The sequence below is a fragment of the Molossus molossus genome, unplaced genomic scaffold (genome assembly GCF_014108415.1).
Source record: "Molossus molossus isolate mMolMol1 unplaced genomic scaffold, mMolMol1.p scaffold_m16_p_17, whole genome shotgun sequence".
NCBI lineage: Eukaryota > Metazoa > Chordata > Mammalia > Chiroptera > Molossidae > Molossus > Molossus molossus.
The window spans coordinates 60039216-60060805 of record NW_023425352.1 but is presented as its reverse complement, the minus strand read 5'-3'; the positions used below and the strand labels follow the sequence as shown (position 1 = coordinate 60060805).

The following is a 21590-nucleotide window of genomic DNA, read 5'->3' as shown; positions in this document are numbered from 1 at the left end:
CCCTGGCTCTCTGACAGCCACGGCCTTGGAGTCCTGGGAGAGCAGCAACAGTCGTTTTAAATCCGGTATGAGATTATCAGTGATTTTTCCCTATTATTTTTTCATATTTTCCAATGTTTTTATGATGTGGTACTACTTTATTTTGTATGTGTAATGGAAATGGAATCCTGTAAACTCAGAAAATCCATGTTGTCTCACCCTCCAGATGTTGGGAGCCGAGGGCATGGCTGGGTGGGGCTGGGTCCCTCCAGGACCAGCGGGGCTGAGATGTGCTTCTGGCTCAGCACGCCCCTCACGAGAGGTCATGCCACGCCTTCTGTCCTCACTGCCTAAAGGACACCAGGCACAGCCGCATCGGTGCTGCCTGGGAGCTGGTCGGATATACAGAATCTCAGGCCCTCCCAGAGCTGCGTTGTAGTCAGACGCCACCCCACCAGTGATTCATGTACACCAGTGGTATTGGCCTCTCTCTACCCCTGGGCAAGAGAGACCCTCCCTGTTTCCTGAGTAGTGGGAGCTGGCCCACTGGTGGCTGTTCTCCGGATCTGCGCTCCAGTGGGCCCTGTCTCCCCCTCAGTGTGCAGTAAGCCGGGGCCTTGAGCAGGAGATTTCAGCAGACGGTGCGGTCTCACCCTCTAGGGGTTTTCTGAATAGGACAAAGGGTAAATGAGCAACTAAGGGCCCAGTTAGTCTTCAGAGTTGTGTCCGTGGCCCACCCAGAGACAGCACCTCCTGTGTCTCCTCAGCGAGCCCCCAGCAGAGGGGTTCTCTGCTCTCGGTCATTCTCAGCAACACCTCAAAAATGTACCTCCATCCTTTCCTGCCTGCAGCTTGGGAGGTAGGCAGAGCAGGACTTGGCCCCACTGGAGAACACGGGCGCTGTGTCAAGTGCCCCCCCAGCATTATCTCACTCAGTGCTCACAACTCCCCGTCGCGTAAAGTGCTTTTATGAGCCTCATGTGACTTGATGGGTTGTGTGAGTCAAGAACTACACAGGGTCGCCCTGGCTGGTTTGGTTCAGCAGTTAAAGCATCGGCCTAAGGAACAAGGAGTTGAGGGTTTGATTCCTGGTCAAGGGCACGTACCTGGGTTGCAGGTTCGATCCCCAGCCCAGGTCGGGGTTGTAAGGAAAAAAGAGGGCTTGGGTGGGGCTGCAGGTTGATGGCAGGAGCGTGGCAGACCCTCCCACAACAGGACCAGAGGTGGTGGGCTGGTGAAGGGGTGTGTGAGTGTGTGCCCACACTGCCCTCTGCAGACAGGGCCAGAGCTCCTCTCCAGGTGGGACAGAGGTCCCTGTGCTCAGTGCCCCTCACTTTCCAGTGCAGGGCTAACCCTGGCTCTTCCTTTACGTGAAGGCCAGCGCATTCCCTCATCCTGTGCAGGGCTCTTAACTCTGGCAGAAACGGGGACAGCACCATTTGGCAGTTGCAGAAACAGTCTCAGAGAGGTGAAGTGCTGAGGAGAGGGCAGACGAATATGAGCACCCCGGTCTTGGGACCTCCATGCTCTTTGCCTCCCTGAGCACCGTGCCACTCCACGTGACACACCATGGCCTGTGGAGCCCCAGTTTCTGCCTCGAACAGGTAGAGGCAGGCCCTCCTCTGGCCCCGTCACAAACCTGTTCTATCTGGGACTCATGCCACCCCAAGGATCTCCCGCCGTCCGTCACGAGAGGTGAGAGGGCAAAGGCTTGAAACATTGATTTCATCTTCTGTAAAATGAGGCCGATAAAGACACTGACTCATAGGATTGTGAGGATCCAATGAAATAATGCATGGCCAGTGCTTAGCACAGTGCTTGGCACGCAGTGGGCACTCAATGAATGTTGGCCAGCATTAGTCTTTCTCCCTTGGGTCACAATGGAGAGTGCACCCTCCTGGCAAGGTACTAGGCATTTTGGCAGGCTGGAATTTAATTGGATGCTCCCCACCCCTCACCTGACCACAGGCTCAGGGGCAGGGCTGGGCTAGATTCCGCTCTGTACTCCTCACTATCAGATTGCCATGCCAGCCCCAGAGACCACACACAGCAGGTGCTCAGTGCAAGCCTTCCTGAAAGAAGGGACTTGTAAAAAAGGTTTTATAAAACCTGGAAACCTTTGCTCAAATCAAATATTATAAAGAGCTCAGAATATATAATATTTAAAAGTGGATTGCTCATTTTGGTAATAGCTTTAATGAGATAATTTACTTACCATATAATTTACCCATTTAAAGTGTACAATTCAGTTATAGAACATTTCATCACCTCAAAAAGAAACCTTACACTCTTTAGCTGTCACCCCTTATTCCCCAGCCCCCAGGAAACCACTAGTTTACTTTCTGTCTCTATAGATTTGCCTATTCTAGACATTTCATGTAAATAGAACTATATAATATGTGGTCTTTGTGCCTAGATTCTTTAGCTTAACATACTGTTTTCAAGTTTCATTCATGTAGTATCATTTATTGGTTCCATGATTTGAGAAGTATTCCATCCTGTCTCTTTTCTGGAATATTTTGTGAAGAATTAATGTTAATTCTTTTTTAAATGTTTGGTGAAATTTATCTATGAAAGCATCTGAGCTTGGGCTTTCTTTTGTCATAGATTTTTTAAATTACTAGTTCAATCTCTTGTTACAATACTATTCAGATTTTCTATTTCTTCTGGAGTCAGTTTTTGTAGTTTATGTCTTTCTAGGAATTTGTCCATTTTATCTGCTATCTAATTTATTGGCATACAGTTGTTCATAATGTTATATTATAATTCTTTTTATCTCTGTGAGCTTGGTATAAGTGTCCTCATTTTTATTTCTGTTTCTTATAATTTGAGTCTTTTCTCTTTTTTACCTTCTAGCTAAAGTTTTGTCAGTTTCGCTGAAATTTTCGAAGAAAGGACCTAGGGTTTAGTTACTTTCCTCTATTACTTTTCTGTTTTCTATTCCATTATTTTCCAGTCCAATATTTTAAAAATTGTGGCAAAATTCATATAACATAAAATGTACCACCTTAACCATTTTGAAGTGTACAGTTTGGTGGCATTAAGTACATCCACAGTGTCATTATCACTGCCGTCCATCCACAGAACTCTTTTTATCCTGCAAAACTGAAACTGTCCCCATTCAGCAAGAACTCCCTCTCTTTCTGTCTCCTGGCCACCTGCACCATTTTACTTTCTGTCTCTGTGAATGTCACTACTCTAGGAACCTCTTATAAGTGGAATCATACAGTATTTGGTCTATTGTAACTGACTTATTTCACTTATAATGTCCCCAAGGTTCAATCACATTGTAGCATGTGACAGGATTTCCTTCCTTTTTTTTTTGTCCTCACCCGAGGATATGTTTTTTATTGATTTTAGAGAGAGAGGAAGGGAGAGAGAGAGACATCCATGTGAGAAACATGGATCAATTGCCTCCCGTATGCACCCCAACTGAGGATTGAACCCTCAACCTAGGTATGTGCCTTGACTGGGAATTGAACAAGCAACCTTTTGGTTCACGGGACAATGTTCCAACCAACTGAGCCATCCAGCCTGGGCGATTTACTTCCTTTTTAAAGGCTGAATAATATTTGTGTGTGTGTGTGTGTGTGTGTGTGTGTGTGTGTGTGTGTGTGTGTGATTACCACATTTTGTTTATCCATTTATTCATCAGTGAACACCTGGACTGCTCCTACCTTTTGGCTATTGTGAATAATGCTGCAATGAACATAGGTGTACAAATATTCTTCTGAGTGATTGCTTTTAATTCTTCACTCTAATCCTTATTATTTCCTTTCTTCAGCTTAGGTTTCTTGAAGTGGAAAGTTAGGTTATTGACTTTACATCTTTCTACCTTTTTATATGTTGCTTCATTATAACATTGATGAGATGCCCTCAGAAATTAACTCCTGTTTATATCAATTAGCCTACAGTAAAATTGGTTTTGTTTTTCAAGTTTCACTTCAAGTCGCAGAACCTATCAACGGTGTTAAGTGAGGACTTACTGTAGATGTTTACAACTATACATTTTCCTCTGAGCTGCATGTATCCCATAAGTTTGGGCATGTTGTGTCTTCATTCTAACTTGTCACAGGGTATTTTCTGATATCCCTCTCTCTTCTTTGACCCATTGGTTACTTAGGAGTGTTATTTACTATCCATATATTTATGTGTTTCCCAGATACCTTTTTTTTAATGATTTCTCATTTTATTCTATTGTGATAAAGAACATACTTTATATCATTTCAGTGCTCCTAACTTTTTTGTGATTGTTTCATAGCCTAGCATGTAAGCTGTCTTAGAGAACAGTTCATGTGCACTTGAGAAGAATGTAGTCTGCCGTTGTTGGGTGAAATGTTCAATAGATGTCTGTTAGGTCTGTTTGGTTTATAATGTTGTTCATGTCTTCTGCCTTGTTGATGTTCTGCCTACTTCTCCTGTCCATATAGTAAGTAGGAGTACTGAAATCTCTATTATTGTTTAATTGACTCTTTTTTCTCCAATTCTGTCAGTTTTTGCTGCATGGATTTTGGTACTCTGTAATTAGGCACATCTATGTTTAAATTTGTATTTCCCTGATTGATTGATCCTTTTTATCATTATAAATTGCCCTCTTTATCTCTAGTAACATTTTTTTTTGTTTTAAAATCTATTTTGTCTGATATTAATGTAGCCAGCTTTTTATGGTTGCTGTTTACATGTAGATTTTTTTTTCCTTTTAGTCTGTTCAAATCTTTGAACCTAAAGCATGTGTCTTGAAGATAACAGACAGTTGGATCTTGGTTTACTTTTTATCCAATCTGACAATCTCTGCCTTTTGTTTGTATAGTTTCATCCATTCACATCATCATCATTATTATTATTTTAAATCCTCACCCAAGGATATTTTTCTATTTATCTTCAGATTGAGTGGGAGGGAGGGAGAGAGAGAAACATCAACATGAGAGGGACACATTGACTAGTTGCCTCCCACATGACCCCGACCAGGGTCAGGGACAAACTGCAACCGAAGTACATGCCCTTGACCAGAATTGAACCCGTGACTCTTTGGTCCACGGGTGATGCTCTTACTGCTGAACCAAACCAGCCAGGGCCATTCACATTATTGATAATGCTATTGTTAATGCTATTTTGAGATATGCTGTTATTAATATAGCTGCATTTGGATCAGCCATTTTACTTTTTGTTTTCTAAATTACTCTTGTTTTTTCTTATCTTCTATTCTTCTTTACTACTTCCTTTTGCATTAAATGATAATTTTTTAAATATAACATTTTAACTTCTTTAATGATTTTTTTTTCACTATTTTTTAAAGCTATTTCCTTAGTGGTTGCTTCAGGGCTTATTTTAAACATCTTAACTTATCAGAGTCTGCTTCAGATTCATAGTAACTTAACTCCAAGGAGATGTAGGATTATTACTCTTATATAGCTCTAGTCTCTTTTCCTTGTTTTTAATAGCATTATTATTATGCATATTACATATTACATCTACATATGTTAAAAATTCAGCAATACTTGTTATAGCTATTACTTTATATAATTTTATGTGTTTTAAAGAAGCTGAAAGAAGAAAGGAAGGCAGTTATATCTATTTATCTATCTATATATGTATATCTGTCTCTCTATCTATCTATCTATCTATCTATCATCTATCTAATCTCTCTATATATCTACATATATACATAGAGAGAGAGAGACAGAGCTAGAGCTTTTGTCAGATTAGCCTTCTTATTTCCCGTTTCTGGATCTCTTAATTTGTTGCTGTAGATTCAAGTTACCACCTGGAGTCATTTTCTTAGCCCAAGACAGATTCACACCCACCTGCCTCCTCTGTGCTATTATTGGCAAATATATTACATTTCTATATGTTATAGGAAAAATAGTATAATTAGATGTATATTGTTTTATCAGTTGCTTTTTACATCAGCTAAGAGAATAAAAAAAGGAAATATTTATTTATACTGTCTTTTACATTACATAATCTTCTTATCAGTGCTCCTTGTTTTTTTTCATGTGTATTTGTATTACTGTTTTTGTCACTTGCTTTCAACACAAAGAACTTCCTCCACTATTTCTTGAAAGATTGGTGTGCTAGCAATGAAATCTTTGTTTTGTTTTGTTCTTATCTGGGAATGTCTTTATCTCACTTTCCTTTTTTAAAGATAGCTTTGCTGGGTATAAAATTCTTGGCTGATAGTTTTTATTTTTCTTTGAGTACATTGAATATGTTATCCTACTGCCCTTGACCTCCATTGTTTCTGGTGAGAAGTCAGGTGTTAATATTATTGGAATTCCATTGTAAATGATGTGTCATTTTTCTCTTGATACTTTCAAGATTTCCTCCTTGTTTTAGTTTTCAGCAGTTTTACTATAATGTATCCATTTGTGGGTCTTTTCATAATTATCCTACTTGGAGTTCTCTGGAGCTGCATGGATGTGTAGCTTAAAGTTTTTCATTAGATTTGAAAAGTTTCCAGCCGTTATTTCTTTGAATATTTTTTTCTGCTCCTTTCTCTTCTCCTGTGGAATGATTTTTAAATGGTCTAAGTGTCTTTAAAATCTTAAAAGGTCTAACCGGGAGTGGAATGTGCAGCACCATAAGCCAGCCCTGCCTGGCTCCTGAAGCTGTTCATGTAGCCCCTGGGCTCTGAGGAAGGCAGCGATGAAAGTGCTATAAAGCATTCACTGCCAGTGCCCCAGGTCGGGCAACACGGGAACCAGGAGATGGAAACCTATTCTTTTCCAACCTTAAGGATAGGATAGAAGTAACCAGAGCTCAGCTCATCAGATGGATGGGGCTTCTCATAGATCCCTGGGGCAATCTTGGGAGGTTGGGTTCTGCAGGAAGACTGGGAGACCCTGAAGCAGAGATGGAAGATGCTGGAGACAAGTTTGCAATTTTGCTGAAGGGCAGCCCCTCTTGTGGAAAGAGGCTGTGCCTGGACAAGGGGCTCTTCTCCAGCCAATGTCAGGACTGGCTCAAGAAGTCTAGGGAGCCAAGAATGTCTACCATTCAGTTCTTGAAAAGCTTGCCTCTATTGCTGTCTGCACACAGTGTGCCAGGCCTCTAGTTCAAGGGTAATAATAACATTAACAACAATAATAATAGTTTCTAAGCATTGAGTTTACCATTGAGTTTAGTGTGTGATATGTATTAGCTTATTTACTTCTTTCAAAAACTCTTATCAGTCGATTGCCAGATGATAAAACTGAGGCTCAGAGAAGTTAAGTGACTTGCCTAGTCACACAGTTAGTGAACAGTTGGAATTGGAACTTAGGTCTTCTTGATATCAGAGCCCATGCTTTTCAAATTAGGTTCTATTATCTGCCTTTGCATCCACACTTGGCTCTCCACTATCTTTCTCAGAAAGTCGGAGCTTTTTAAAAAGATGGGTTGTTGGAAATAAAGAGGGACAAAGACAGTGTGGGCAAAGGCCACACAAGGCCTGGTCTGGCCAAGTCTGTGTGTCCAGTAGATCCACCATTGGTCCAGCTCCAGGGTGTCTGCTGTCCCAGTGCCGTCAAGGAGGCCAGGGGTGGTTTGGGGCTGCCCGCTGTAGTGGCTACAGAAATCCCAGGTGGCTGTAGGAGTCATGGCTGCTATCTGTTGGGCCCACCTGCCTGGGCATCTCATGTTGGCCTCCGCACATCAATTTGGCAGGACGATGAAGACCTGGGCAGCAGTACCTGGCTCTGAGCCAGGCACACTCGCCTGTGTAGGTATGTGGGTTTGTGCCCAGAACACACAGTCTGTCTAGGATAGAGCCAGACCCAGGACTCACTACAATCCCCCAACCCTTCCTGAGCTCCTACTGTGTACCAGGCCTATGCTAGACAAGGCCCTACCTCTGTCCACAGTGGGACATACAGAAACACTGTTGGCCATTCAGGGTAATCAGGACTACTGTTGAGGTTAGCAGTGAGAAACCAGCTCTGCCTGGGAGGCCGCAGAGAGGAGGAGTCTGGGACTGGGGCAGGGAAGTCTTCCAAGCAATTGTGTATATAACGGGAGAATTGTGGGCCCTTGGTGACAGCTGGCCCCTGGGTGCCTGAGGGGAGGAGCAGGAGGTGTGGCCGCAACAGGTGGTGAAGGGCCTGTGTGCCAGGCTGCAGAAACTTGGACTTTATCTGGAGGAAAGGGAGAAGCCATCCAAGGGTAATAGGTGACATGCTCAGATTGGCACTTTGAAAGATCATGCTGGTGGCAGGTTAGAGGCTGGGGGAGGAGGCAAGACTGCAAACAAAACCAATCCAGGAACATGGATGGAGGGTAAGACCAGATGCAGGGCAGGGTGAGCAAAGGCTGGAGGTGAGGGGAGAAATTCTGGACACTATGAGAATGTAGCATCTGTGGGGCATGGTGACCATGAGGCGGAGAGGGATACGTGTCCAGGAGGGCTACAAGCTTTCTGAAGTGGCCACCTAGGCAAGTGGGGTACTGTGAACTGGAATACAGTTACACCTACCTGAAAAGATAGGCTCTCCTCCATTTATTCATTCATCTAGTATTTATCGAACACCTATTATGGGTCAACATTTAAGGATGCCACAATGAACAAACCAGGACAGGTTCCCGCTCTCTTGGAGCTTACCTTCGGTTGGCAAAGTGAGATGAGAAGCACAAAGTGACAAGAGAAGGAGATTCCAGATAGCCAGAAGTGTTCTGCAGAATAGGGGTGCTTGACAGAGAACTCCACGCCGACTTCTCCAAGACGAACAGCAGGCCCATGATTTGCTTAGGGCCCACACAAATGTTTCAATGTTTGCTTATTTTACAGCCAGAAGAAAAGAATAAATATCATAATAATGGACCCAGTCTATTGTCTTTATATCAGTGAAGTCATAAAATATCATTTTTAACAACTTTTTATGAAGGAACAGGCCCCAGGAGTTATACTGTGGCCCCGAAGAACATCTGCAGGGTGGCACCCATGGGTGTCTCTGATGATAGGCTGTGGAAACTCCAGATGTTACCTTCCATCTAAAGGTCAGATAGGGTTCAGGGTCTATATGCCAACATAAGGATCCTGACTTAATAAAGAGACATCTTGCCCTGGCCGGTTTGGCTCAGCGGTTAGAGCGTCGGCCTGCGGTCCTGAGAGACCTGGGTTCGGATCCCGCTAAGGGTGTGTACCTCGGTTGCAGTATGTCCCCGGCCCTGGTCGGTCATGTGGGTGGCAGCCACTCGATGTGTTCCTTTCACATCGATGTTTCTCTCTCTCTCTCTTTCCTCTCTCTCCCTCCCACTCTACCTGAGCAAAAAATGGAAAAATGTCCTTGGTTGAGGATTAAAAAAATAAAATAAAAAAAAGAGACATCTTGTTGAGGTCAAAGGAAATGGCTTCAAATGTATAACCCAAAGACTAGAGTTCAAGTTCCAGCCCTGCTTTTCACCAGTTGTGCGACCTCGAACAAGCCATGCAGCTCCTCTGGGCCACCTTTCCTCATCTCCAAAATGTATCTGCAATTTGGGGTCAGTGCTTCCTGTCCTGATGGCCCACTCAGCATCTCTGCAGGAATAGAGACTGGGATGCAGATGGGCATTACATTCAGGTCCTGGCATCCTTTCCTTAAGCCCTCTGTCCACCCTTCATGGCGGTCAGGCTCAGCCACAGCCAGCCTGGCAACCAGCCAGCCTGGCGACCAGCCATCAGGTGCTGAGCTGAAAGAAATTCTCTAAGTCCTCAGCCTCCACCACTCCCAGTACATCCTTGGGGGGGGGGGCAGTTACTCCTTTGAGGAAGGTTTGAGGGGTGTTGTCACCTGTGCCTCCTGTGTTCAGCTGAGAACAGGGCACTGTGACGGGTCTGGGGAGGGCTTGAGCCCAAGGGAGCTACCATTCCTGAGTCAGCATGCCCAGGGCTGCTAATTAAACCCAGATGTCAGACAGAAAACAATCGTCACCCCCACCCATCTGGCGGCTCGGGTTTCTTGGAGATTGCAAAAGAAGAAGAAAAATAGAGCTGGGAAAGAATCAAGTCCTAGAACAGCTGAAACCTTAGCGGAGGGACGTAAATAGTTTCAGGGTCCCGCTGGGGGCAGGGCAGGAGGCAGGGGAAAGCAGACTGGTCCAGACCCCGTTTCTGTGACCTCGGTCTCTCAACACTCTGGACCCCACTCCTTGCACCTCTCCCCAGGTCTGAGCAGGCTGGTTCCTGCGGAGTGTCCTAAGGAGGCAGGGAGGGCCTAGGCCATCGGCCAGTCTGACCCCTGCCTGGGGTTTCCAATTTCCCATTCCAGGGCTGACCTCACTGCAGGCCTGGGTTTCACTGGACCAGAGTGGCAGAAGCCTGGGGAGGTGACAAGCAGAGCGGGACTGAGGGTATGTAGGATTTCCCCTGCAGAAGCTGGGGCCAGGACTGTTGATTGGTTCAGACCCAGCAATGGACCTGTGGGGAAACAGGATTTCTCGCAGCCCAGGGTCAGAAGTGCATGATGAAAGAGCAATAGAATGAGGAAGGAAGGAAGGAAGGAATGGGTGAGAAGGGAGGGAGGGACGCACAGCGTCCTGCTGTGACTCCGCTGGGGAAGGACTGGGCCCGCCTGGGGCCATGGCAGCTGTCGCCGCAGGGCCTTCCTCCAGAACCTGGGGCTGGCTCCCTGGGCCAGTGCTCGGTTCAGAACCTGGAATGTTGCAAGTGCTCGGAGAATGTTAACTGGGATGGGTGTTGCTGGGATAGTGTGGTGAATATTGGCGTTGGCGAAGTCCCCAAACCGAGTGTGGGCCTTTCCCGGGCCTGCTCTCCTTGTGATGGGGTGAGGTGAGCACAGCCCCGAACCAGCCCACCTGGACGCAGCCCTGCTCTGCCTCAGACTGACTGGGGGCCTTCGGAAAATTAAATGTCTCCAGGTCTCAGTTTCTTCCTTTGTAAGATGAATATAATAAAAACCTACCTCATGGGAAGTTGGGAGGATAAACTAGTTATTTTATTACCTTTTGAAATCCTCTCCTGAGGACGTGCTTACTGGTTTGAGAGATGAGAGAGAGAGAGAGAGAGAGAGAAAGAGAGAGAAATATTGATGTGAGAGAGAAACATCAGTCAGTTGCCTCCTGCACACACTCCAACCAGGAATCAAACCCGCAGCTTTTTGACGCTGCACCAGGCCAGGGCAGAGTCATTTTATACGGAGTGCTTAACAGAGAGCCTGGCACCTCATATACACTGCCTGTTAGCTGTTGTGGCTGTTAATAACTGTCATTATTATTATTATGCCTCAGCTCAGCTGGTTTGAGAAGTTCCAGAGATGCTTCAGGGCTGTGGGGGTCATCAGAGGGGGCTCTGGCCCTGCATCCCACCCTCACCCCACAGGGGGGGCTGCTTGGGGATGGGCTGCAGGGAGGCCATGTGACAAGGCTGTGCCATCTAGGGCAGGGGCAGGCTCTGATGACTTTGGGTCACTCAGGTTGTCTTAAAGGGCGAGGAGGCAGGGACTAGGTCCCAGAGGCTCTTCTTGGTGCAGGGTGGGTGCTCCAGGAGCGGGGGCGGTGGGGCATGGCTGGAAGGTGCCCAGTGCCACCTGTGGGCTGTCAACTCCCCTCTGGCCAGGCAGAGGGACAGACCTGCCAAGTGCTCACCCGGGCACAGACAAGTGAGAGCAGCTGCAGGGTGTTGGGGGGCGGGCACGGGGCATGGGGGCTCACTCGGCAGTCCTTCCTGCTGCCCCAGACTAGCAGGAAGAGTGCTAGAGTGAACTTTCACATCCTCAGCCGCCAGTTCTCCTTTCAAATGGACTAGATGGTGAGCCGGGGCCTCTGGCCCATACTTACTGGAGCCCCTAGGAATCTTGCTGTATTGGTTGGCCTCACCTTCTCAATCCTCTGCCCCTGGACCCTGAGGCACAGGGATGTTGGCAGAACCTGGGGGCTAGGACTGTCCCTGACACTTGAACCACCTGCAAGACTTAGTGGATGGAGACCCAGAGTGGAGCAGTTGTATCCTTGGGCTATATAGCTGCCTGGAGTCACCTTCACCTGGCAGCCTTCTCTGATTTCACCTGTCCTCGAGCTCAAAGGAACTGTCTTCCTTTGAATGGCAGAAGGACCCCATTCACTCACTCCTTAACAACTCCTGCCCACGGCCTCCTGTAGGCCACACTCTTGCCCTGAGCCTCTCACACGGCTTGATTTCTCTTGGAGTAGCTCAGGGCAGCTCTGCAGGCCCCATGGAAGGTTCTGACTAGGTCATTTTCTGCTCCCCTCAACCTCAGTGAAGACATGAGAGCACAGAGCAGACAAGTCTTCTTGAGGTGGCCTCAGACCTCACTTGTGCCCTGTCCCACCTATGTCCTGATGGATGGTGCACAATTTCACCTAGACATCTGTGAAATGGGCTCACCACCTTGTAAGGTGTTTGTGGGAAGTGTGTGGGCAAAGCAGCTGACTCAGTGCCTGGTGGCCAACAGCACTTAGTAAGTGGCAGCTCCCTTGCTAATATCCTTGCCAGATGGCTGGGCCCCCGAGCCCTATCAGCCCTCATTTATAAAATGAGGATCAGGAGCTTGGCTTTGCAAGGTTGGTGTGAGGTAGATGAGAATCAGCTGGGATGCCACGACACTGAAGCCTCCTCTTTTATTTTCCACACAGGTGCACATGTGCACCTGCACGCACACACGCACCTGCACGCACACGCACCTGCACACCTGCACATGCACACACACACACCTGCACACACACGCACCTGCATGCACACATGCCTGCACGCACACACGCACCTGCATGCACACACACACACACCTGGGGCTCTCCAGCCACTGTGCTTTTGCCATCTCCGCAGCCTGCAGTGCCCTTCCCTAATCTTATCCTCACTTACCCCCCTCCTTCAAAGCCCAGCCTGAACCCCCTACCATCAGGACACCTTCCCCAGCCATCCCAGGCCCACAGGCTGTGCTCTCTGAACCCCGCTGTTCATGACCAGTGCCCCGACCCAGGACCTGGTTTGAAGGCCTTCAAGGCCTCTCACCTTTCCTGCCTCCCTATCTAGTCCCTGGAGGACAGGAGATGCCCCCGCATTGTGTGAGCTCCACTCTGCACTGCCCTGGTCCTGGAGTATGGCCCCAGCCTGGGCACCAGGAGCTGGTCCCAGCTGTTTGCCATTCGAGTTCTGAGCTTTCCCATGCCCCAGAACTTGGCCTGTGCTGTGCCCTCTTCGGTAATTCAGTCTCATTTTCTCCATCTCTTCCAAGCCCAGACCAAATGCACTGTCTCCGGTGGAGTGTCCCTTGTGTTCCTACACTGTCTTGCTGAGCCCTGCCTACCCTGGGGCTGCTGCTGGTACAACCGTTTCTCCTACTTCCTGAGGGCCCATCCCAGGTAGGGTCTGTGTCCACTTGGCTGGCAGAGGGCGCATGGGCTTTGGAGTCAGAAGACCTGTGCTTTTGTCCAAGGCCTGCTCCTCAGTAGCTGTTCAACCTTGGCAAAGTCGACACTGTCTTTGAGCCCGATGCCCCCTAGTGTGTAAAATGGAGTCACCCATGAGGTCCAGCCATCAGGGCCTCTGTGAGGTCCCAGGCGATGGAGCGAGCACACTGCTTTGAAAACTGTGCCCCCTGCCCTGTGAGTAGCCAAGCTCAGGCCTGCGTACACCAGGTGCTCGCAGAATGTTTGCTGACATGACGAGAGGGGAGCAAGTGAGGGTTTAGGGCTTCTGGGGCGGGTGTGAGCCAGGGGGCTGCCATGGCCCCTGCCCTCGTCTGCCGGGGTGTCTCACAGGCATACCTGTGATGGCAGTGGTTTAGAGAACCCACTCACGGCGTCTGGGTGGCCCCTTCCCAGGATGAGGGTGGACCTGCCCTGAGTCTCTCCTACACCTGGTGGCTTTGCCTAGGACAGGAGGTGGCCCAGCCTCCGGGTTCGTGGACTCGACAACACCAACCTGGCCTGCATTTAAGAGCTGGGCTTCCTTCCCCTCAGGTTCTCCCATTCTAAGGTTTAGGCTGCTGAGAAATCAGGCCACAGTCCTGGGAAGGGTTGCCGTGGTGTAGGCTGGGGAGGCCAGAGAAATGCTTGGTCTCCTCCACCCCGTGGTCTCATTGGCTTCTCACTCTAGCCTGGGCCAAGTCTGCAGTCCACCTGCCCACCTTCTCTCTTTCAATCTCCCTCCCTTCCTTTCTTCTTACTTTAATTTGTTAAGTAACTTTCCCATGGTCACGCAGCTGGCTAATAGCAAGCAAGTCCATCTGACCCCACCCAGCGCCAGGATTTCCCACTGCCCCTCTCGGCCCACAAGAGCAGACCCCTGCTCCGGCCCAGGCAGAAACCGGGTTGCAGGAGGAAGTATGCCCCTGGCTTTCCTCCCCGCCTTGCATCCTGGCGCTTCTCTGGCTTTGGCTAGGGAGGGAGGCTTTGTGCAGGAGCAGAGTGTCTCTCATTCCACAGGTCGGGGTGATGGGGAGGAGGGGCCGAGCATGATGACGAAGGGTAGAAGCTAACAGAAGCCCACGCTCCTCCACTTCTTGCTGAGGAACATGAAGCTCAAACAGGGCCATGTGTCCCCTCCTCCCACAGGCCTTCTGAGCTCTCCCCATCCATTCATCACTGTGTTCCCAAAGACCCTCTCACAACCAGCGTAGTACTTGGTATTCTCTTTTGACTATGATCTTGGGGCGGGGGCGGGGTGAGGTCAAGAAGTCCACAAAGTCACCAGCACGGTGCCTGGCATGTACTGAGTGCTCAGCAAATGTGAGCCACTGCCGCTGCTTCGATGCCGAGCCTGGGTCGCCATGCACCCGCTGCAGAGCTCGGCCCGTCATGTGGAGAAGGTGTTCACAGCGCAGCAGCGACCACTCTCAGGGAGTGCTGGCCATGCCCTAACCCTAACCCACCCCGACACGCTGAAACAGAACCAGCACTTTCACAAGCTCCCAGGTGACTCGTGGGCACGTGACAATTTGGGAAACACTGGCATAAGGACTACCTGGGCTCCCACTTCTCCATTCCCAAGGCTTCTACATTCCCGGGCCTTCTTTCCATAGGCCAAGGGTTCTTGGCTGGAAATTCCCATCTCTCTGGAGGAAACATGAGGCCCAGCAAGACCCCTACCCTGTTTAGCTGCTTAGGAGCTGTTGGCACATCAGATTCAAAATGGGACCAGGCATGGCTCTGGCAGCCCCTGATGGGGCCCATCCCATTTGTTGGGAGTGATGCTCCTGTTGGAGTCAGCGAGACCAACCAGACCTGCAACAGGCAGGGAGAGGGGCACCCTCACCCAGGTGTAGAAGGTGAGGATTTCCTCTGAGCAAATCAAGGGCATTGTGCCCAGATTGTCTTCATCTTTACGCACAAGGGCAAGGGGCTGAAACGACAGCTGGAAGGTTTCAAATGAGATATAAGAAGGAACTTCCTAACTGATCGGAACAAGCCAGCCAAGGGTGCTGAGGGCTCCCATTGCCTTAAATATGTGGCCATGTCGTGTGAGGCCAAGAGACAGAGCCAGAGGGATTTCCAGAGGTTCTCTGCCTTGAGACCATTTAGACCTAGAGAGGCTAAGTGACTTGTCACAGAAAGCTAGTGACAGCTGGCTTATGACTCCCCAGGCCTGGGACCTTTCTTCGTTACAGGCCTCCCTAGAGGCTGGGGATTGACCTTGATGACCTTCATCGTGCCCCTCCAGACACCCTTTGAAATAACCTGAAGGGCCTGAGAATGTGGGTGGGCGAAGGAGGGTCTGGCTTTGTGAGCCTAGCAGACTCTAGGTGACTCACTCTGTCCTGGCCCACTTGGTCCCCAAGACCCCAGGAACACCCCTGGAGCAGGGGGGCTCACAGGTGGATGTAGTGAGTTGGGGACAGGGTTCCTGGAGCCAAAGGGGTCCAGGCAGAGGAAACAAGTAGCAAGAGGCCTGAGGGGTCTGACCTTGGTCTAGAGGCTAGGGACCACTGCTGTGTGTCCTCGGGCCAGTTACATGCATTCTCTGTTTCCCCATCCATAATATGGAAGAGAGTTTTACAAGATCAGTGATTCTCAACTGGGGCGTCACATAAGAATCACCTAGGGACTTTTTTAGCTTGGTGCTAGAAATTCTGATTGAGTACATCTTATGTAGGCCTGGCCATGGGCATTTTTTTTTTTTTTTTTTGGCTCTCCAGGTGATTCTGATACATCTTTGCCCAAGTTTGAAGTGCTGTGGAGCTCAGGCAAGTGTGGGGAGGGCTTCTGCACGTGAGCAAAACTGTCCTTCTGAGGTCCTGGGAATGCAAGACTACAGGTTCCACGAGACTCGGAAACTGATGTTCCAGGGGGTCCCACTTCTGACGCCGTCTGATGTTCAATCCCAGATTTCTTAGGTTGTGGGATTACGACGTTTTATTGTTCTGACAAAATAGATTTCCTGCACTGAACAATTCTGACATTTGGTTGTTCTGAATTTTCTGAGTGTGAGCTTTTGTAATCATTCCTTGTCTAAATTGTGTGAGCTTCCTGTTTCAACGTGCTTTGTTGTTTTCTGAGATGAAGGTTCTCCACGTCCGTGATTCTAACATTATTATTATGGATTTTACAGACTCTAAAATCTAAGCTCATATGGTGCTAACGTTTTAAAACATTCCCAGTTCAGCAGCTCTGTGATCTATCACTCCATCCGCGCAGTCGGCCGCCAGGCCTGGAGCCTGGCCTTTGCCTGCTCAAGACAAGGTGGCGATTGTGCAAGCTTGGCTGTGTGCCCCTCTCCGCTTGGCCTGGACGGCCTCTCTGGGGGTCAGAGTGGGGATAGGAGAGCGGGGACCCCACAGAGCTCTCTCCACTCTGGCTTTTGCTCCATCACTGTGGGTAGCGGGGTGGGAGTCAGAACAATGATGGGGCCTGTCTGCCCGCACGTCGGAAGGGCAGTGGGTTAGACGTGGAGCAGCACCGCTTATCCACCCGTTCCCTGGCCCAGCTCACAGCAGAGCTGTCAGGCCCAGAGTGCTCATTTTGGCTCAGGTGTTAGAGTCTGTTGCATCTAAAGCATTTCTCCTAAACACACATCCCAATTCCAGACGGAAAAACTGAGGTCCAGAAGGAGAAAGTGACTTGCCTGAGAGAGCTGTTGCTCGAACCCAGGACTCCTAAGTGTCCAGCGACATCATGGCGTCGTCCAGTCAGTCCTTCTCAGGCCTTTCTTTTCGCACAGAACCATCGACCTTCTATAGGACCCACCTGACCTTTGAGTCTCCCTGAGGTGAACGGGACCAGCCCTGTGACTCAGGATCACAGGAGCCTGGTGCATTTCACCAGGCCTGGGGTGGGCTCTCCCTGCCCCTGTGGCCTCCTCCGGCCAGTTTCTGCTGGCCATGCCACAGTCTTCCGTTGCACTCCCCCAGACTGGCACCCAGATGCTCCAGAGCGTGTCAGGCTCAGAGGCCACAAGGCGGAGGGTGGGCTGGGATCAGTCAGGCGTGGGGTGAGGCCCCCCACCTACTCACCATGTGACCTTGAGAAGTCCCTTCTCCTCGCTGGGCCTTTCCGTGCTGGGGGCCGGTGGATCAGAACCCCCGTTACTGTGAGGATGAACTGAGGTCCTCTGTGGGCAAGCCTGAGCAGCTGGAGGCCAGCCTCTGCCCACTTCTGACACACAGCACGGAGCCCTCTCTGACCAGTAACTCATGTTTGTTGAAGGAGACCGAGTGGGCTTATTTATATTTGCTGAGACACTAAAATTTTGGATTTCACAGACTTTCTTGAGTTTTCAGAAGTTTGGCAAGATAAGGAAGAAAGCACATAAAGGCCTTGGACATCCAAGATTTCAGGCAAGTGTCCATATACTGATGATGAGGGTTGAGGTCTGCTATTGCCTGAGTTACAGCCATGTGTACAGGACGACACTCCAACCAACTGAGCCTCCCAGCGAGGGCTCATGGAATTATTTTTAATAATTTTGAGAAACCCAGAGCTGCCCGTGTGGCTGACCAGCCCTGGACCTACTGAAGCTTGTAGAGGTGTATTGCGGGAGACTGCACAGCCATGCACACAGCACCTGTGCATGAAGCTCCAAGTGCACACACTGCACGCACAGCCCTCCCTGATGTGCTGGTGCGCACACTCACGGGAGGCCCCTGCCGCTGCACGCTGCTGCCAAGCTCCAGGGAGCCGCGAGATGGTCAGGAGGCTCAGCCAACTCCCCTCCTTTAGGGTCTGGGGACAGGCTTAGAGACCTCTGCTGCCTCGTGGACCACGTCTTTCCCTGTTGACTTAAAATAGAGCTGGTAGGTGATCTTAAAGTGTGTGCCCATGAGAAATAGCTGTGTGTGTCGTTCCTTGTAGTCCTTGCCAGCCCGGGTGTGTGTCTGCAGCCATGTGCCTGCCCAGGCCTAGTTCAGTGCACAGACTCAATGGCACTTTGTGGGCAGAGCAAGGAGGCTTTGCCCTGGGGCTTCCACAAGCCCAGGTCTCCCAGGTAGGTCCTTCCTCTCCTGCTGCTCTGGCCTTCTGGGCTGCCGGGAGCAGGCAGGGATGGGATAGACAGTCAGAGACCAGTAGGGGCACATGTGGATGAACTCCAGGGACTGGGGATGGCTTCCAGGGAGTTTGCCTTGGGTCCCTGTACCGAGTACTGCCCTGGTGTCATCCCCTAGGGAGAAAGGTATGCCCCCTGAGCACACATGTCAGGTTAACCAGCCCTCTCCTGTGGCATGGCAGCTCTCGGGGAGCATGGCGGGGTTCCCAGGCTGAGCAAGTGGCTCCAGAAGGTACAAGAAGAGTTGTCTGGAAGGGGGCCACCCTTCCTTCCTCTGCATCTGCTTCAGAAGGTCCCCTGGCACTGGACTTGAATCCAGGAGGTCTGAGCTCTGTCCTGCTCTGCACAGGCTGTGTGAAGCTGGAGGTCCCCTCCCCTGGAGTCCCTGGTAATTAGTCGCCTGCATGTGAACCTCGGGCTGAAAGCAGGGGCGGGGACTGTAGGTCCAGGTTATGCGTGTAACTGTTCTCATCCAGCATGTATTTACTAAGCACGTACTATGTGCCAGGTATTGTTCTAGGAACATGAAAGAGAAGGGGAGAATTCAGCTCACATTCTGTTGGCTGACACACAGTAAAGAAATGCAAACAGAGACGCTGTGGTGTCAGGTCTTGTTCAAACAGGGTCACCCGGCAAGCCTCTCTGAGGAAGTGCAGCTTGAACAGAGACGAATGAAGCGGGGAAGTTATGTGGAGGTCTGGGGAAGACCTTCCTGGCCGAGGGAACAGCAAGAGCCAAGGCCCTGAGGTGAGGCAAGGATGTGCTTGGCCTGTTCGAGGAAGACAAAAGTGACCAGGGTCACTCTCCTGACAGCTGCAGCTCAGAGGGTGCACGGGCTGGGAGCAGAGGGGCTGAGGCACAGGGCTGAGCACGTGGCCAGCACTGCTGCCCCTTCTCCCGCCTCATCCCCCAGCTGGGCAGCCCTCCTCTGGGGGACATAGACGGGTGCTTGTCTTAAGAGCCCCTCTCCCCTCCCCCTGCCTCTCCGAATACTCGAACACTAGCAGGGAGGACAGGAAGTGTCGGCCCTCGCTTCCCAGCTGCCTGGGTGGGACACCACAGAGCTGGACTGGCCTGCCCAAGGAGGGACAGAGGCCCCATTGAGCGTGCTCTCTGAACCAACAGGGACAATAGCCACAGTGAAGACCAGGACATGGGCTGGCATGCTGTCCAGGAAGTCACCAGGCTGCTGCCTGCCCCCCTTCCCATGCCACCCCAACTCTTCCTGACTTTCTCCTCTCGCTACTTATTTCAGGCTGCTGGTAATGTCCAAAATGGTCACTTTGTCCTTCACCTCCTCCCCAGAGGCTCCTGCTCTGTGCCAGACCCATTGTGGGTCTGGGGATCAAAGAGGAGTCCTACATGGTCTCTGTCCCTGGGGAGTGGCTTAGGGAGGAGGAGAAACACACACAAACAGAGATATACAAAGTGCAGGGGGTTGGGATGGGGGGATGTCAGCTGGGAGGCTTGGAAGGGAAGGCTTCCTGGAGGAGGTGTCAGGATTCTAAAGTGCTTCTGCAGGCAGGACCATGCTTTGAAGGCACAACCATGTGACACAGGCAGAGCAAGATTAGTGGCTGTGACAGGCCCAGAGGTGAAAGAAGCAATGGCCCCTTGCTCACGGCAAGCCAGGGCCCATTCCCGGACTCGAACTCTGCATCTCCAGCCTGCGTGCGTTCCACTTGGGAAAGGAGCATTTGCACCAGAAGGATCTTTAGGAATCACCTAGGCAGGAATGCTAGCAGGTCAGGTGTGCCTGTCATCCCTGTCCATGGCCATGGTGAGGTAGGCATCATCAATCACGCCCTTCTGGCCTGTTGAGCTAGGAGACAGCTGCAGGATCTTCCTCAACACTGTTCTGGGAGCAAGCAATCAGTGTGGACACTCGGCCTGTCCTGGTTCTATTCCCTCCCCTCTCTGACACACAGGGAAGCTGAGACCCAGGCAGGGAAAGGACTTGTCCCAGGCCAGTGTGTTGGAGCTGGAACAGGGGGCAGGGGCAGTTCAGAAACCCCCACCTTAAAGAAGTTGAAGCTGTGAAACTTCCGAGACTGGGACAGAACCTGCAGTGTAGCTGCCCCTCTGAAGAACGGATTCCCTTTAGTGTCTGTGGTGACACCCAGTTCCGTCAGAGCCCTCATCACTTTATTTGAATACAGTACTTGTTCTTTTCCTCACTGTCCTGACTGTAAGTTCTTGGGGCCCAAGCTTCCATCTGTCTTGCTGGTTACCCTGCTCCAGTGCCTTGTGAATAGTGGACACTTGATACCGAGTGCTGAGGGCATGAGTGGAGACCAGGCAACAGGAGGGTAAGTGCACACGGTGACTGTTTCTCAGCCCTTCCTACTCCATGGCTGGTTGTTTGCGCCCCTCCCCCCCCCGACAGTGGGACCCCTGGGGGGCAACATAAGCCCAGGCACCCAGCTGGTCATGCCAATATACAGCGAGCAGCCAGCCCAGGTGGGGTGGTACTTGAGCTTCCTTGGGGGAACCTAAGGCCCAGGGAGGCACAATAATCAGCCTGGAGTCTTGCAGGCTGAGCAGGAAGCTATGCCGGCTGGGATCTTCTGACTTCTGCCAGGTTTCTGGGCACCCAGCCTGGCCACCAGCCCCCACTGTAGCTCAGGGGCTGACTTTTCCTGACAGCTGGCCCCTTGGGACCTGTGTGTTCAGTGCCAAGGCAAACAGTTGTGGTGGAGGTGGGGGCTGGTGGAGGTGGGGGCTGGAGATGCCTGCAGGCCATGGCTTCCTTTGCTCTTCAGAACAGACAAGGCTACAGCCCCGAGCCCCGAGCCCCGAGCAGCCAGGCTCCCCACTCCCTTCATTGTTCCTCGTGATAGTTTCCAGATGCCGAGGAGTCACAGGTTTGGGGCTGGTCCGGGAGAGCTGGCCAGCCCTCCCCCAGCACCCGGCCACCACCTCCACCACCACCAGTCTTGCTTTTAAAGAAATGGCCCTTTCTCCCACCTCAGGTCATTGCCCCACCCGAGCCCAGCGGCCTCGCTGTCCTGCATCCAGCCCAACTCCTGGAGTGAGGAGCCCTGGGCTCCACCCCCCGGCTCTGACCCTAATTCTATGGCTTGGTCTAGGCCCCTGCCTCCTCTGTGCCTATTTCCTGGCCTGCAAGAGAGCATGTGGGGAGTGGGCAGTGTGGAGGACACAGGCTGACACTCCTACTTCAGTAGTGTCTTCCAGAGCA

General features: G+C 50.5%; 1 protein-coding gene across 1 annotated transcript in view; it reads left to right on the top strand.

Moving 5' to 3' along the window:
- ZCCHC24 (zinc finger CCHC-type containing 24) overlaps positions 1–21590 on the top strand; it is a 61226-nt gene that overhangs the window by 13528 nt on the left and 26108 nt on the right. The gene's annotated exons all lie outside the window — the stretch shown is intronic.